This window comes from Telopea speciosissima, chromosome 8 (assembly GCF_018873765.1).
Source record: "Telopea speciosissima isolate NSW1024214 ecotype Mountain lineage chromosome 8, Tspe_v1, whole genome shotgun sequence".
NCBI lineage: Eukaryota > Viridiplantae > Streptophyta > Magnoliopsida > Proteales > Proteaceae > Telopea > Telopea speciosissima.
In genome coordinates this window covers 22999845-23014827 of record NC_057923.1, presented here as the reverse complement: position 1 = coordinate 23014827, position 14983 = coordinate 22999845, and positions in this window count along the sequence as shown.

Sequence of the window (14983 nt, the reverse complement as noted above, 5' to 3'; positions counted from 1 at the left end):
AAGAGAAGGGTGAATTGTTATTTTACAAAGAGTAACTAACTTTACTTAGAAAGTAATGCATTTAATGCCCCTCATTTACCTATTTTATTGTTCCTTGTTCAAAGTTCAAACATCATGCATTCAACTTTGATTTTATTTACATTATGTTAAATGTATTAATTATTAAAAGGAACATGATTCTTCACTTTGGATTTTATTTTTATATTAAATATATTAAAAAAAGAAAAACCTGACTCATTTTTCACCAAGTTTGATTTGCTTGACTCACCAGGTTTTGAAGAGGACGAGTTGAGTCAAAAAACCTGGTTTTCCAACTATGCCATATCCATTAAATTCGATCAATTAATTATTTAATTAGCAAATCCCAAAATTACCCTCACATAATAACACTTTATTATGTATCAACCCTCCACTAATTAACATCATTGTTATAGAATCTAGGACATGTATTTAAATACTGTCTAAACCTCATTCCATAGTATATGTCCATATTAGAGTGTCTGTGTATGTGATCTGATCCGCAAAATCGATTAAACATTTTAACTAAAATATACATATAAGTATCATTTTATGTGAAAATATATGTTTGCAAACCATTTTTAAAATGGTACTGGATTCAGATTTTGATCCGACCATCCACAGACAATCTCTCTCGATGTTCCCCAATCAGGAAGTGGAGACCATGTTGAGTGATTCTTTCACTCACAAAATATTCACATGTTCCCAGCACATCGGCTTTGGTTCATAGAACCTTAGTAAGTGATGAACCAAAGTACGTGTTCTCATTTTGCAGTGACAAGATCCTCTCAGGTACTGGGTCTCGGTGACACATGTCTATCCCAAACATATATCTGATAGTAACACATGTGGGAATCGACATAAATAGATTCTTTGCCAATACACATCTATATGTGTACTCGCATTCATACATTGACATCAACATGTCTAGGCGTACCCAATGCGATAACTATATGATAAGGGTGCCCAACCCAAACCCTAATCGTGATTACCATTTAAAGTGTAAACTTAGGGACATATAATGCTCAAAGAGTTTATATCGCATGTGATAAAATTAAACTGAAATAAATAAATAGTTCAATTTACAATAAACCGAGTTTGATGGACACATAAATCCAACAGAGGAATGGTAGAATATTTCGCAACAAAACACAACAAGTTCAGTCATTGTAAAGGGGATCAAAGCTGATGTTGTGGATAGATGCCGCTCAATTTACTTCAAATCTGTGGGGAGTGTATTGCCCATGCTCAGACATAGAGCGGGCCGAAATGACTGCCCCACCCCCCATGAAAGGTAGAAATCCCAACCCCTGATGCCAATACGCATCCTCTCATTGGCCTCCTACGCGTAAGGGCCACACTCCCCACAGAGAACACTGACCCATTAATTTTCTATCAAAAAAAAAAAAACGTCTGATTGAAGTCTAGTAATGATCTTATTCCTTACCAAAGATGAAAACGTAGGCTACAATTAGAGATTCAAAAAAAAAAAAAAAAACCCCCCAAGCGCCGTGCAGCTTGAACCAAATGATTCACTCAAATAAAGCAGAAAACTTTTGATCTTAGCTGTGCTTGGTTCGGGCTCAAGGTTGGGTTGCTTTCGACTTGGGCATTGCCAACTGAAACTCAGGTTGGGCCCACCTAGCCTGCCAGCCTTCCCCATTCACCTGATTGATTTACTTCTTTCCAGTTGCCACAGATGCCTTGCCCATCATCTTTGATGGCATGGATGCAACATAGGCTATGGAATAAACTTGTATCCTTCAACTTTCTTGTTTATCCTGGGCCTGATCCATAGGCAAATATCCCTAATACCCCTTCGTTAGGGTCTGTTTTTCCTCCAAGTGAAGCTATTTCTTCTTCTCAGACAACCATGTTGGGCCGGCCCATCAAAATGGACCACCCTAGTTGAAGAGAGTTTATTTTCAATCATAAAAATTTGGAGATGGCCCATCATATTGGCACCTCTAGATGTTTTTTTTTAATGGTAAACAAAGTTTTGCTGATAAGAACTTGTAGTACACATGGATTCCAAATTACAAGTGCTTCTAGAAGCTATGGAGTGGAAATTGGCCAATCAGTCGTACACATCAATGATCGGGCCCTCCTACCAAGGGAGTCAGTGAAACTGTTTATCTCGCTTGCAATAAAAGCAAAAGTACATGATTCTGAACTCAATGCCAAATAAGTGAATTTTTATCACCTCAAGTACAGTACATCTCAAGGGCATAAAAAAGGTACATCTGATGGTGCACCTTAAAGTGATTTTGTTTAAAATACTCTCCCAAGTGCATGTGCACAGTCAGATGTACCTTTTTGGTGCACCTGAGGGTGTATTGTACTTGAGGGGATAAAGGTCCCAAATAAGTGATATCCTGGATAATAATAGGGATCATCGTAATTGGTGGATCGATGTGGTCACCAATAAAAAGTAAAATCAGTATTGTGTCAGATTCTACAATTAGGTGGTCCAAACTATCTTCAATATTATGTAGATGTATATCTGAATTGTCATTGCTTCACCGATGAGAATGGTTGAAAACATAGCCGGTATAAAAGTAGCATGTATTGGTCTGCTTCTACCATCACGAAAAGAAAACCTAGTACCTCCATTAGAGCTATCAGACTGTAGGGATGCATCACAATTAAACTTTGGAAGAGGCTACCATGATGATTCATGTAGTGGCATGTGCGCAATCGGGATGATATATAGTAAGGGATGTATGAATCTCGAAATTCATTGAAAGCCCGTTAATCGGGAGACCATGAATGCCTTTTGAAAATGAAATCATTGCGCGCCTGCCAAATATATCAGGAAATAAAGCAACGACATGAATTCAAAACAGAACTGAAACCAAGATTGGCTAATCACCATGACAGACATGAAACAGTAGCAGCAAATGAGAAGTGATCAGAGAATCATACAAGTCTGTAATAAAACATGTGTGAATTCTTGTACAAGTTTCAAAATTTCAAGAGTGAGAGGACAAAGTGACACCCAAAAAGTAGGCAAGTGGTTTGGGTGCACCACTTTAACCAAGCAAGCATATAACCCTCTCTCTCTCTCTCTCTCTCTTCAAACTCCATAATGTCCACACATGTTCTCTTATGAAGAGAAGAAAATGATTAAGAGATTAACCTTAACCACTTCAACAAAGACTGCCGTCCCTACATTATGTCTCTCTCAAACCTCACAGGCATTACAAGTAGATTGGAAGTTGAGTGATTCATAAAGTCCATGCTTACGTGAAAAAAGGGTTCTTAAGGAGATTCACCACAATGAAGCGTCTGTGTCGAAGATTAGGGTTTTTTTTGTCCTTTTATTAATCTTTGGTTGAAAGCATGTTACTTGGCACAGGAGAGTGTGAGTCGTTCCATCATTTTCAAGCATTGGATCAGATAAGAGATATTGAGAGAAAAAAAGAAGAGATATTTTTTTTTTCTAGGTTTTGCTATGGACTTGAATTTAGAATAGGAAAGTTTGACAGAAGTCGGTGGTAGCTACTCAATTAAGTTTAAAGCTTTGGATATTCAGATATTGGGAAATGTGAGGTTGGATGTGAGAGGAGAATAAGAAAGCGAAGGTGATGAAGAAGATGGTAATTTTATGATGAATTGAAGCTTGAAGAAGAAACATTACCTGATATGTTTTGGGTTTAAAAGCAAAAAGATTGAAGGATGACCATCACTTACTACATTTGAAGTTTGAGTATCCGAATATTGGGACCAAAAGAAAGAGAGAGAGACAGAGAACTTTTTCCGGATCTGGCTCTTCAACCGTGGCGAGAGCTGGACGGTCCAATCGAGCAAAAACAAAGGGGTATGGTCATTTCACAAGGGACCCCCACCTTTGAAATGACCTAAAACCTCCCTTGTTTAACTGGGATGGACCCTCGAACTCCCACCACGGCAGGAGAAGAGCCAAAATGGCTTTTTCCTTGTTTTCACGAAAGAAGAAAGGTATCTTGACCTGCACATTGGAATCCATATCATGTGGAATCAGAGAGGAATGATTGAAGTTCAATCATGACCAAATTGCAAGTGGCGGTCCCAAAGCACAATAGAAGGTTGAGAGAGAGAGGAGAGGACATCCGGACATTATATACTTCGCTCTCAACTGACCTCAAAGGTCCAAATTTTGACGATTAGCCATATTTTTCTCCAACCCGCGCCTGCATGTCTTGCCCTTTTCATATTAATTAACAGTTAACATAGACATAGACATAGACATGCACAACACAAAGATATACATACATACATACATATATACTTACATAGAGAAAGAGGGATCCACCACTTTTCTTTCATGCCATATAGATTATAAAGTATTGCTGACACCCACGAGGAAATTCCATTGCAAGGGTCCATGCCAGGTGATAGAAAAAGAGTTCACTTGTGTATGGATTGGAAGTAGTTGGTGTAAGATTACAAATTTGAGCGGCTAGTCAATAGGGGTTTTCACAGGAAGGTAGGGATAAGCAAGGATTCAAAACTTGGAATGGTAATTGAAATTGGTCCCAAAAATCTTAGAATCGAAACCTCATATTTGAAACCCAGCAATTCGGTCCCAAAATTTACATAATTGGCAACTCTGGAATAGCTGGAATTGAGATTGGTCGGTCAATTCTGATCCAAATCGGCTGATTTGATCAATCCAATTCTGATTGAGTGAGTTTGAGAGAAAATATTGATTTCATTGAGTGAGTTTGAGTTTACAATGAGAGCTGCTTATATAGCTCAAGAGAGGAAACGGATGAAGAAAGAGATAAAGAGAGAAAGTGAGAAGCTATCTCATATCACATGTGATAATACAAGATTGAGTTGGATTGAACATCTATAATCACATGTGATAGGGATAGAAACAACCAAGAGAAGATGAATTAAAATTGGAAGACATATGCTATATAGACGGCATGGGTCTCTTCTAGTAGATCCCATTATTACTCCCCCTCAAGTTGGAGCATGGAGATTGTGAATGCCCAACTTGGAAAGAAGAAAGAGAAACTGATCGCGACCAAGAATCTTCGTGAAGATGTCCGTGAGCTGTAGACGAGAGGAAATATGTGAAGTGGTAAGGCACCCAGATGGAATTCGTTCACGAACAATGTGGCAGTCTATTTCAATGTGTTTCGTCTGTTATCTGAAATACCGGATTCGCGACAATATGAAGGGCAACTTGATTGTCACAAAAGAGGCGCATTGGAATGGAAGAAGAGACGCCTAAATCCTTTAGCAGTGTACGTAACAAAATGAGTTCACAAGTGGCCACTACCATGGACTGATACTCCTCTTCTGTCGATGAATGGGAGACGGTAGTTTACTTCTTGGACTTCCAAGATAAAGGGCTGGTGCCGAGAAATGTGATGTAGCCAGTAATCGAATGGTGGGTGGAAGGGCAAGCAGACCAATCAGAGTTTGAGAATGTGGTGATAGTGAGGGAGCTCCTGGCGGAGATAAAGAGCCCTTGGCCCAGTGAACCTTTGAGATATCACACTAGGAGGAGGGTTGTGTCCCAGTGAGGCTAGCGCGGCTGGTGAATAAATTGACTCAAAGTGGTCATGACATAGGATATGTCGGGCCGTGTAATGGTAAAGTATATTAGGCGACCAATGAGACGCCGATAAGGAGAAGGATCGGTCAGAGGCTGACCAGTGTCAACGGCCAAGCGATGATGTTGTTCCTTGGGAAAAGTTGTTGGTTTAGCTACCAATAGCCTAGAGAGGGTAAGGGAGGGGAAGAACTGGGAGAAGAACCGGGAGGAGAAGAGAGCACACCCTCGAGGGTGGGAGAATTGGGAGAGGGTAAGGGAGGAGAAGGGACCGTGGTGGGGAAATTCTCAGGGGCGAGGAGAGGTATGACCGAAGGTGAATCAGTGGGGGAAGGGGAATGGGAAAAGGGAAAATGGTTTCATGAAAAATGACATCGCAGGAAACAAAATAATGGTGAGTGGTAAGACCATAAACATGATACCCCTTTTGACCATATGGATAGCCCACGAAGATGCAGCGAATAGCCCTAGGATCGAATTTTGTTCGGCCAGGGGCATGGTTATGAGCGTAGCAAAGACACCTAAAAACACTTAAGTGGTCATAGGAGGGAGAAGGATGAAAAATAAGCTCATGAGGTGTCTTGCCATGGAGATTAGGGGTTGGTGGGCGGTTAATGAGGTAGGTGGCAATAAGGATGCAATCCCCCCAAAAAGGCAAAGGTAAATGCGCCTAAAAGCTTAGAGCACGGGCAACCTCGAGAAGGTGCCTATGTTTACGTTCAGCGACCCCATTCTATTGTGGAGTACCCACAACAAAGTGTTGGTGGATGACACCCTGTTGGGAAAAAATAATTGTATTGGTTTGGAAAAAAATTCCATGCCATTGTGGGTATGGATCTGTTGTGTGAAATTGAGTTTTGACCATAGCGAAGAAAGAAAGTAAAAGTGTATAAGTTTTGGATTTATTTCACATTAAGTACACCTAAACATAATGTGTGTAATCGTCGACAATTGTTAAGAAATAATGAGTCCAAGTGTGGGAAGGGGTGTGATAAACTCCCCAAATGTTAGAATGAATTAATTGAAAAGGAATACGACATCTATTAGTACTCAAAGGACAAGGTAAGCATGTCTATTTTGCCAAGGGACAAACTTCTCAATTTTTTGGTGAATGTAAAACGGGACTTGAAGAAGAAATAGATGACTACAAAAAAGATAAATGATCCCGGGAAGGATGATCCAAGCGAGCATGCCAAAGTGTGGAAGAAAGAGAATGAGGAATGAAGGCGGGCACCGACGGTGAACAAGACAAGGATGCAGGGGGAAGAGAAAAGTGGAACAACGCGTCACGTAGAGTTCCCGCCCCAATCAGCCTCTTCGTTGACAGGTCCGAAAAAACACAGATAGAAGGAAAAATAAAATAGCAATTAAGAGAAGTAGTTAGTTTACTAATAGAGAGTAAATTCAACAAGAAAGAGGGAACATATAAAACATCATGAAGGAGGATGGAAGGGGTGATGACATGTACTATGATGGGTGACAGGCATAGTGGTGCCATTTGGGAGGCAAACGGGAGTGGGTATTGCAAACCATGTGATTAGAAGCCCCACTGTCAAGTAACTAGGGTGATGAACTCATATCGGAAATAGATAAACATAGTCGTGTAGCTACAAGATTGGCACTTGCAACAGAGGTGTCTGTTCCAAGCAAAGAGAGTAATTGTTTGATCTGGTTGGGTGTGAGTTGGAGTGGATGAAGGGGTGATGACAAAGGAACCGACACCGGTGGGAGTAATCGAAGGAGGGGGTGTTTTTAGTTTTCACCTGATTGGTAGAAGTAGATGTTCCTCGGTTAGATTGATTACCAGTGGAAGGTTAGCGGTTATGTGAATGTCCAAGAGGATAACCATGGAGTGGCCAACAGGTTGCCCCGGTATGACCATATACTTTGCAGTGATCACAGAAGGGTCTATTCTGATTTGTATCTGGATTGCTTTGAGTGGAATTGATGTTGGGAAATTTTGGTCACTGATTCTGTGAAGCTTGTGAAGAACGATTGGTGGCCATGGTTGCTGTGTCAGGAACTGGTGGTTGAGAGATAGAACGTTTTTGCTCTTCTTGTAAAAGAAGATGATAAGAGCGATTCACGTTTGGGAGAGGATCCATAGTGAAGATCTGTGAACGAATTGGAGCGTAAATATCTGAAAGCCCCATGAGGAACTGATAGACGCATTCCTGTTGATTTGAGAATGAAAAGCACCTTGTGCAGCACAAGTGCATGATGGGACGATAGTGTAAGAAGCAAGTTCATCCCATAGTACGTTCAAGCGTGTAAACTAAGTGGAGAGAGAGTCCATTCCCTGCTGGATTGTAGAGATCAATCTCTTGAGGTGAAAAATATGGGGTGCGTTGCTGCAAGTGAAACATTCTTCTAAATCTTTCCAAACTGAAAAAGCCGTTTCAGAATATATCACACTATCGGCAATTGTCCGGTTGACAACGTTCAAGAGCCAAGAAAGAACCATAAAATTAACCGATCCCAGATCTTAACTTTAGAAGAAGGAGAGATTGGGCGCTGAAGAGAACCGTCAACGAACATCATCTTGTTCGTGGTATAGAGAGCCATGCGCATAGCACGTCACCAAGTTGGATAATTGTCTCCGTTGAGGGGAGTCGAAACAAAAACCATACCTAGATTGTTTGAATGGTGGAAATGATATGGAGAAGAAGGGTTAATACAGCCATAAGCACTTGTCGCAGAAGATGAATGGCCGATGGGAAGAGTACTAGCAACCTCATCCATGAGAGAGGAATTGGTTGCCATTGGAAGGCCGATGAAGAGAGAGTTGGAAACTCAGTTTTGGATTCTCAGATTACGTGCTCTGATACCATAATAAATTGAGAGAAAATATTGATTTCATTGAGTGAGTTTGAGATTACAATGAGAGCTGCTTATATAGATCAAGAGAGAAAATGGATGAAGAAAGAGATAAAGAAAGAAAGTGAGAAGCTATCTCATATCACATGCGATAATAGAAGATTGAGTTGGATTGAACTTCTATAATCGCATGTGATAAGGATAGAAACAAATAAGAGAAGATTAATTAAAATTGGAAGACATGTGTTGTATAGACGGCATGGGTCTCTTCCAGTAGATCCCGCTATACGTCGTCTACACAACACATGTATAATGGTTTGATTGACACCATTGGAAGACCAATCACAATAGTGATATACCAAGGATTCGAATAGTGATATACCAAGGGTGAAGAATCCTTGGGAATTGACGTAGGTCAAGAGGACCGAACCACTCAATCATGTTTTTTCTTCTTTGTGGTTGGTTGATGTTACAATTTAGACTTACATTGCATTCATTTTAGTTGAGGCGAAGTTTCAGCGACGATTCAGGGGTTATCTTGTGCTAGAGCTCTTAATCTCTCAAAATTTTGGCTTGAGTGTGACTCCGATGTTGTGTTCATCCTCATTTCCAAAGGCTTAGTCCCTTGATTTGTGCGACAAGAATGGTTCTCCCTTCAAAGATTTCTTAATTCCATCGAATGTCTTGTTACGCATTGTTATCAGGAATCAAATCCTATAGCGGATTTTCTTGCTAAGTCTGTTGCCAAAGATGAGGACACTTCTACCATGATTGATTTTCCAAGTTCGATTGTTTCAGATCTCTAGTTGGACGGACAAGGGCGATCCAGGTTTTGGGTTTGTTGAGATTTTTATAGTCTTTATAGGTGGGAAGGGCTGACTTAGCCTTTTGGGCTTCTCTATCTAAAGCTTTTGTGTCTGTCTTTTTTGCTTGTATATTCTCTATTCTTTTAATACAAATCACCTTTAAAAAAAATTGTTATTTTATTTCACATCACCCAATTCATTCCCTCTTGGGTTGCCAAACAATCCGACAAGAAAGACTCCAAACTTACCTCTCCTCGGACTCCCAGATATAAGTAGGACCAGCACTGGGTAATGGCTCCTTTTTCACTAGCCAAGCTCGGTGGGATGAACTCTAAATTTTGCACTTCCCTTCTTTCACGCCTTGACACTTAGGATTTTCTTCTTTGACTCGTTGATACTCTTTAGAGTTATGAGTTTAAATCATTTGAAGAAGGGTTTTCGTACCATCGACCCTCTATGACATGCAATTTTCAGAAACCTATCACAAGAATTTAGGTAGACAAATGAAAATAATAATTAAAAGGGAAAGAAAACAAGACCGCATCAATTTTGTGGACCTTGACTTTATATATATGGAAAGAGAACGCTACCTGGTCACATGCGGCGTGCGGCCCTTCCACCCAAACACAGGACCGCATAAAATGACCATCACAGTCTAAAAAATTTTCACCTTTTTATATGGCGCGACGGTCATATCACGTGGTCCTGTGTCTGGGCATGGGGACCACACACCACACACAACGAGATAACGTTCTTTCTCCCACACATATATATATATATATATATATATATTTATTTATTTTTGATGAAAAAAAAGATATATATTAAAAAAACTAAGTACATAATGATACCTGGGACAAATCACACCATTTAAAGCGTACTATTGTAAAGTTGTTAGTCGCTTCGGCAGATTTTGTTATTGGGGAGAGTTGGAATCTTCCTCACGTGAAGTCAGATTTTTTAAAAGGGATTTTTGATTCTGTGTCTCAGGTTAAAATTCCCCCCTCTCCTTTGCAAGACAAGTGCTTTTGGGTTCATAACCCTGCTGGAATTTTCTCTGTGAAGTCTGCTTGGGAGGTGATTCGTTTGAAGAACCCCAAGCCACCTTAGATCTCCACAGTTTGGAATAAATCGTTGCTCCCCTGCTACTCTATCTTCGGTTGGGGTCTCAATGGTAAACTTCCCACAGATGACCTTGTCAAGCGTTGTGGTGTTCCCCTCCCTTCTCAGTGTTGTTTATGCTACCAAGAGAAGGAATCTTTTTCCCACTTATTTTGTGAGTGCAGCTTCTCCCATTTATTCCACTTTGCTTGGCAGCAGCACGACTCTTTCTTTGACTTGAGCTCTTGGTGGAAGAGAAAGGCTATGACGGTCTCTTTAGAGGATGTTTGGCTTTGTGGTCTTGTTCTAATCGCTTATTTTATTTGGCTGGAAAGGAACTTAAAAATTTACGAAGGGAGACCGAACAACCAGGCCCAGGTGTGGAAATTAATTTGTAGGGAATTCTCTTCTATGCCTGCAGCAGTCTCCTCCCATTCAATTTCTATTCAAGATTTTGTGATCGGGAGAAGCCTTAATGTTGCTTTAAGAAGTAGAGGTCCGTCTCGGTTTTTGGATGTTGTTTGGTCTAGGCCGGCTCAGGGATGGACCAAACTTAATATTGATAGTTGATCTCTTGGAAATCCAAGTCGGTCAGGGGCAGGGGGTATTTTCTGGAACGCCCAAGTGGTTTTCTCTTTCAGAGAATTTTTGGATCAGGTGACAAACTTTGAAGCGAAGTTTCTAGGTTTTATCTTGGGATTAGAACATGCTAGTTCTCTTGGCATTTCTAAACTCTGGATAGAGTGTGACTCGGTGGCAATTTTTATGTGTGTTTCTAAACTCTCTGTGTCATGGTTCTTATGCCAAAGGTGGTATGGCCTGCATTCCTTCTTGAAATCGATTACTTGGAAGATAGCACACTGTTTCCGGGAAGCTAATCTTATTGCTGATTTTTTGACAAAATCAGCGGCATCTCAACAAGTGTCATCGGTGATGATGACTTTGCCAGTGTCGGTTATGAATGATCTGGTTTGGGATGCCTAAAGTAGGACAAGATTTGTCGTAGGTGGAGATAGTTTTTTTAGCTTTCAAATTATTTTGTGGTGGGTAATCTTTCCTGTTAATGGCATTTCCGAAGGTGGGATTGGTTTCCTATCAGTTTTTTTTTTTGCTGTGTTGAGGTAGTTGGGTTTCTGTTCCAGCTTGGTTGTTTTTTTATTTTTTTGTCCCTTCTCAATACAAATGATCCTTTTGCAAAAAAAATTCGCTTCGGCTAGGTAGACATACATAATTATAATGTTTCAAGATATACTAGATAAGTTAGAAGGTTTCAAAATATCACTAAGTGTTCTATTGCAACACTAGATTTCCTTGATGGGGATCTATTTTTTCCTTTGCTTCCTTCCACCCTTTGAACAATCCAAAAATTTCTGCTTCTATTGCATCATGTATATTCAAGCTATCTGCATCTGTTAGGAAACTTTGTCTATCTATCAAAATACAAAAAGTCCACTTTGCTATTTTTAGATCGGATTCAAAAATTCCTTCAACCATTAAAACAGGAAAATCCAGGGACAGATTAGCAGAGATCCTTAAAAGGTGAAGGGAGGTGTGTGCTTGGTGATGATGCCATTGAATGAGTCATTGGTGATGGTGGATGAAGATTCAAGTCTTTAATCCATCTAGAAAGATTATGGATGACCAACATAGGGTCAGCCTTCCCCGCACCCATTAAGACATTGTTTCTTACAGACCAAATATAATAACAAGTGATAATAACAACAGAAAAAAACCATCTTAAAAATTGTTTACAAAGGCCTTCAAGTCAAGGAAGGATTCGCAGAGTTGGATAAAAGGAGCAGAGAGATGCTCGGTTCTTAATCCAAGTGGACCAGAAGCCCAAATATGCTTAGTCCAATCACACGATAAGAAAAGATGCCAAATCGGTTCATTGTTAGAACCACAGAAAACACAAGAAGGCTCGATGGGCATCCATTTCAAAAGAGTTGCTCTGACAGGGAGTCCTGCATTTAAGACATGCCAAAAAAAGATTTTAAATTGAGGATGAATATTAATATTCTAAAAAAATTTCACCATAGGAAATGAATTGGCCTAGGAGCATGAGGCTTTGCAATGAATTTTGTAGACTGTTTTGTTGAGAAAATTCCAATATTGGAAATGGTGCATTTCCATAAATCATCACTGGAGGAAGAAATATTAATCGTAAGAGCATCATGCACAGTCATTGGAGAGTAACAAGATTGTAAAAGTGAATAATTCTTGATACATCATGAAACTGTCCCCCAATAGAAAGATGACATGTGTATCCCTTCGGGGGCGAGGATGGAGAGAACGAGGAACGAGTAACCCACGGGTCGGCCCCCTGAAGGACAAGGTCGGTCCTTGATCGATCTAGCCGTAGTAGCGACCTGATCTTAGTAGCGGTTTGACGTGGCCAAAATGACCAATCCAGATAAGACGAGGCGTAGTGGGTTGGAGAACTTATCCCTGACATTAAAAGGACTCCTAATCACCTAAATTCACGTCGAGGGAACTTCCTTTCCTAATAAGTCACGCCATTGCCTACAGGACTCTCCCAATCACCTATAAATAACTGGATAACCTACTTCCATGATCATCTGAATTCAACTACCATTATCTGTTGCTAAAGAGTTCTGACTTAGGCATCAGAGTGACTGAACAGGCTCCGCCCGGTCCTCTATTGCTATTTGCTTCTTTGCAAGAACGGCATGTTCCACCCCCAGTTCTTGACGCAACAATTTCAATGATTGTTGTTCATGAAATCATGCACCATACATAAATTTGGTAAACGGGAGGTCATTTGTGGGAAGAAATTACCTGAATTGGATGGTATCCATGGATCATACCAATAGGAGGTAGACTTACCATAACCAATTTGACGAAAGACCATCTTCTTTAGATCAGGAAGGGTTGATGTAATGTTGTTCCAAATCCAAGATCCTTTTTTGGAAAGAGTTTTTGGATAAAAAATGGATCTTTTAGGGAAATATTTAGCCTTTAACACCTTTGCCCACATAGAGGAGGTTTCATTTATCAGTCGCCATCCCAGTTTTAAAAGTAAGGCCTTGTTATGGACTTCAGATTTCCTGAGTCCAAGACCCCCCTCTCCTAGAGGTTGGCAGATCTTATCCCACCCAATCAAGTGGCATTTTTTCTTATCTTTATGATCATTGTTCCAAAACCAAAGATAAATTGAATCCAATTCTTTGCAAATTTTCAAAGGGAATAGAACACATGACATGAGATAAGAAGGGGTAGAGGAAAGAGCCGATTGAATTAAAATTTTCCTCCCAGCATATGAAAGGTTATTGGCCTTCCAAATTGCAAGTTTTTATCTGACTTGGTCCATGATTTGGGCTAAGTCCTTACATTTTGACCTAGAGTAGCAAAACTTGGTCACTAGGTACAGAGAATTACGGTTCAATTCTTTCAAGTGCAACAACCGACAAAAATGCTTCTTTTGAGATGCCCTAACATTTTTGCTAAAGAAAACCTCACTTTTGGAAAAATTCACCTCCCGCCCAGTAAGATCAGAAAAGAGATCTAAAATAGCTTTGATTGTTAAAAAATCTTCATCACAAGCTCTGCAAAAAATAAAAGTATCATCTGCAAAGAGAAGATGAGAGATCACAGGGGCAGTCCTGATAATTTTAATTCCTTTGAAGAGACCAATATCGATCTCTATAAGCAACCAGTAGTCTTGAAAGAACTTCCATAATCAGGAGGAAGAGATAGGGACTTAAAGAACATCCTTGTCAAAGTCCTCTAGAGGGTTTTAGATAATCAAAAAAAATTCCATCAATTTTAAAAGAGATTTATTTATTTCTTTGGAAGTTTATGGAAGTAATGTACAAGCAGGGGGTTGATGTCCTCATGATATTATTTGTCTTTGAACAAAAGAAACATCAAGAAAAAAGTGTTTAGTAAAACACCTCTATCATAAATATTTGAGCAATAATTATCCATGTGGTTTTCACAAAGAAACCTTCGCCATATATTGTGTCACGTGCCTATTTTATACTAACCTAGTTTATTCCTATCAAACTAGAGTATGGAGATTAGGGATAACTCTTCCCATTCTCCACATTGTGGGGTTGACAACTGGGTATAAAGAGGTAACGTCAACATATGATAGAAAAGACCTCTTTCATTCATTTATGGATAGAGAAAGACATGACAACATCACACATTGTTTATCTCAAAAGGACAACATAACACATTGACTCTAGGGTTACTCGGGGGAAGCTCTTGTAGCGCAGTGGTACTGGTAGCCCGCCGGTGTATTTGATATAAGTCCATGGAGGTCTAGTGATCCACTCTCCTACCCCTCCCCTACGTCATCTTCTACCCATGGTTTTAGTGCACTTTGTGATCTAAGAAGTTGCATCATGGTTCTAAGTATCGATATCGTATCGCTTGTATTGTATGTAGCCGAGCTTGATACTGTGCAAATAAAGTATCGGTGACACAGTATGGATAAGGCGTAAAATGATTAGAAAATTCATTTTTTAAGGAGATTCAAGAGTAATTTTGTTCGATACAGCTGATCCGTTTCGATATCATGTCGATTTTGCAAGTGACCGATACCTGATCCGATCCTGTGCACTAGAACCATGAGTTGCATCCTTACTTGTAATGCCTTTTTAAGATTATACATTTTTTTCAATGAAGTTACATCCTGTCATTTCACATAAATAATGTATTATTTGTA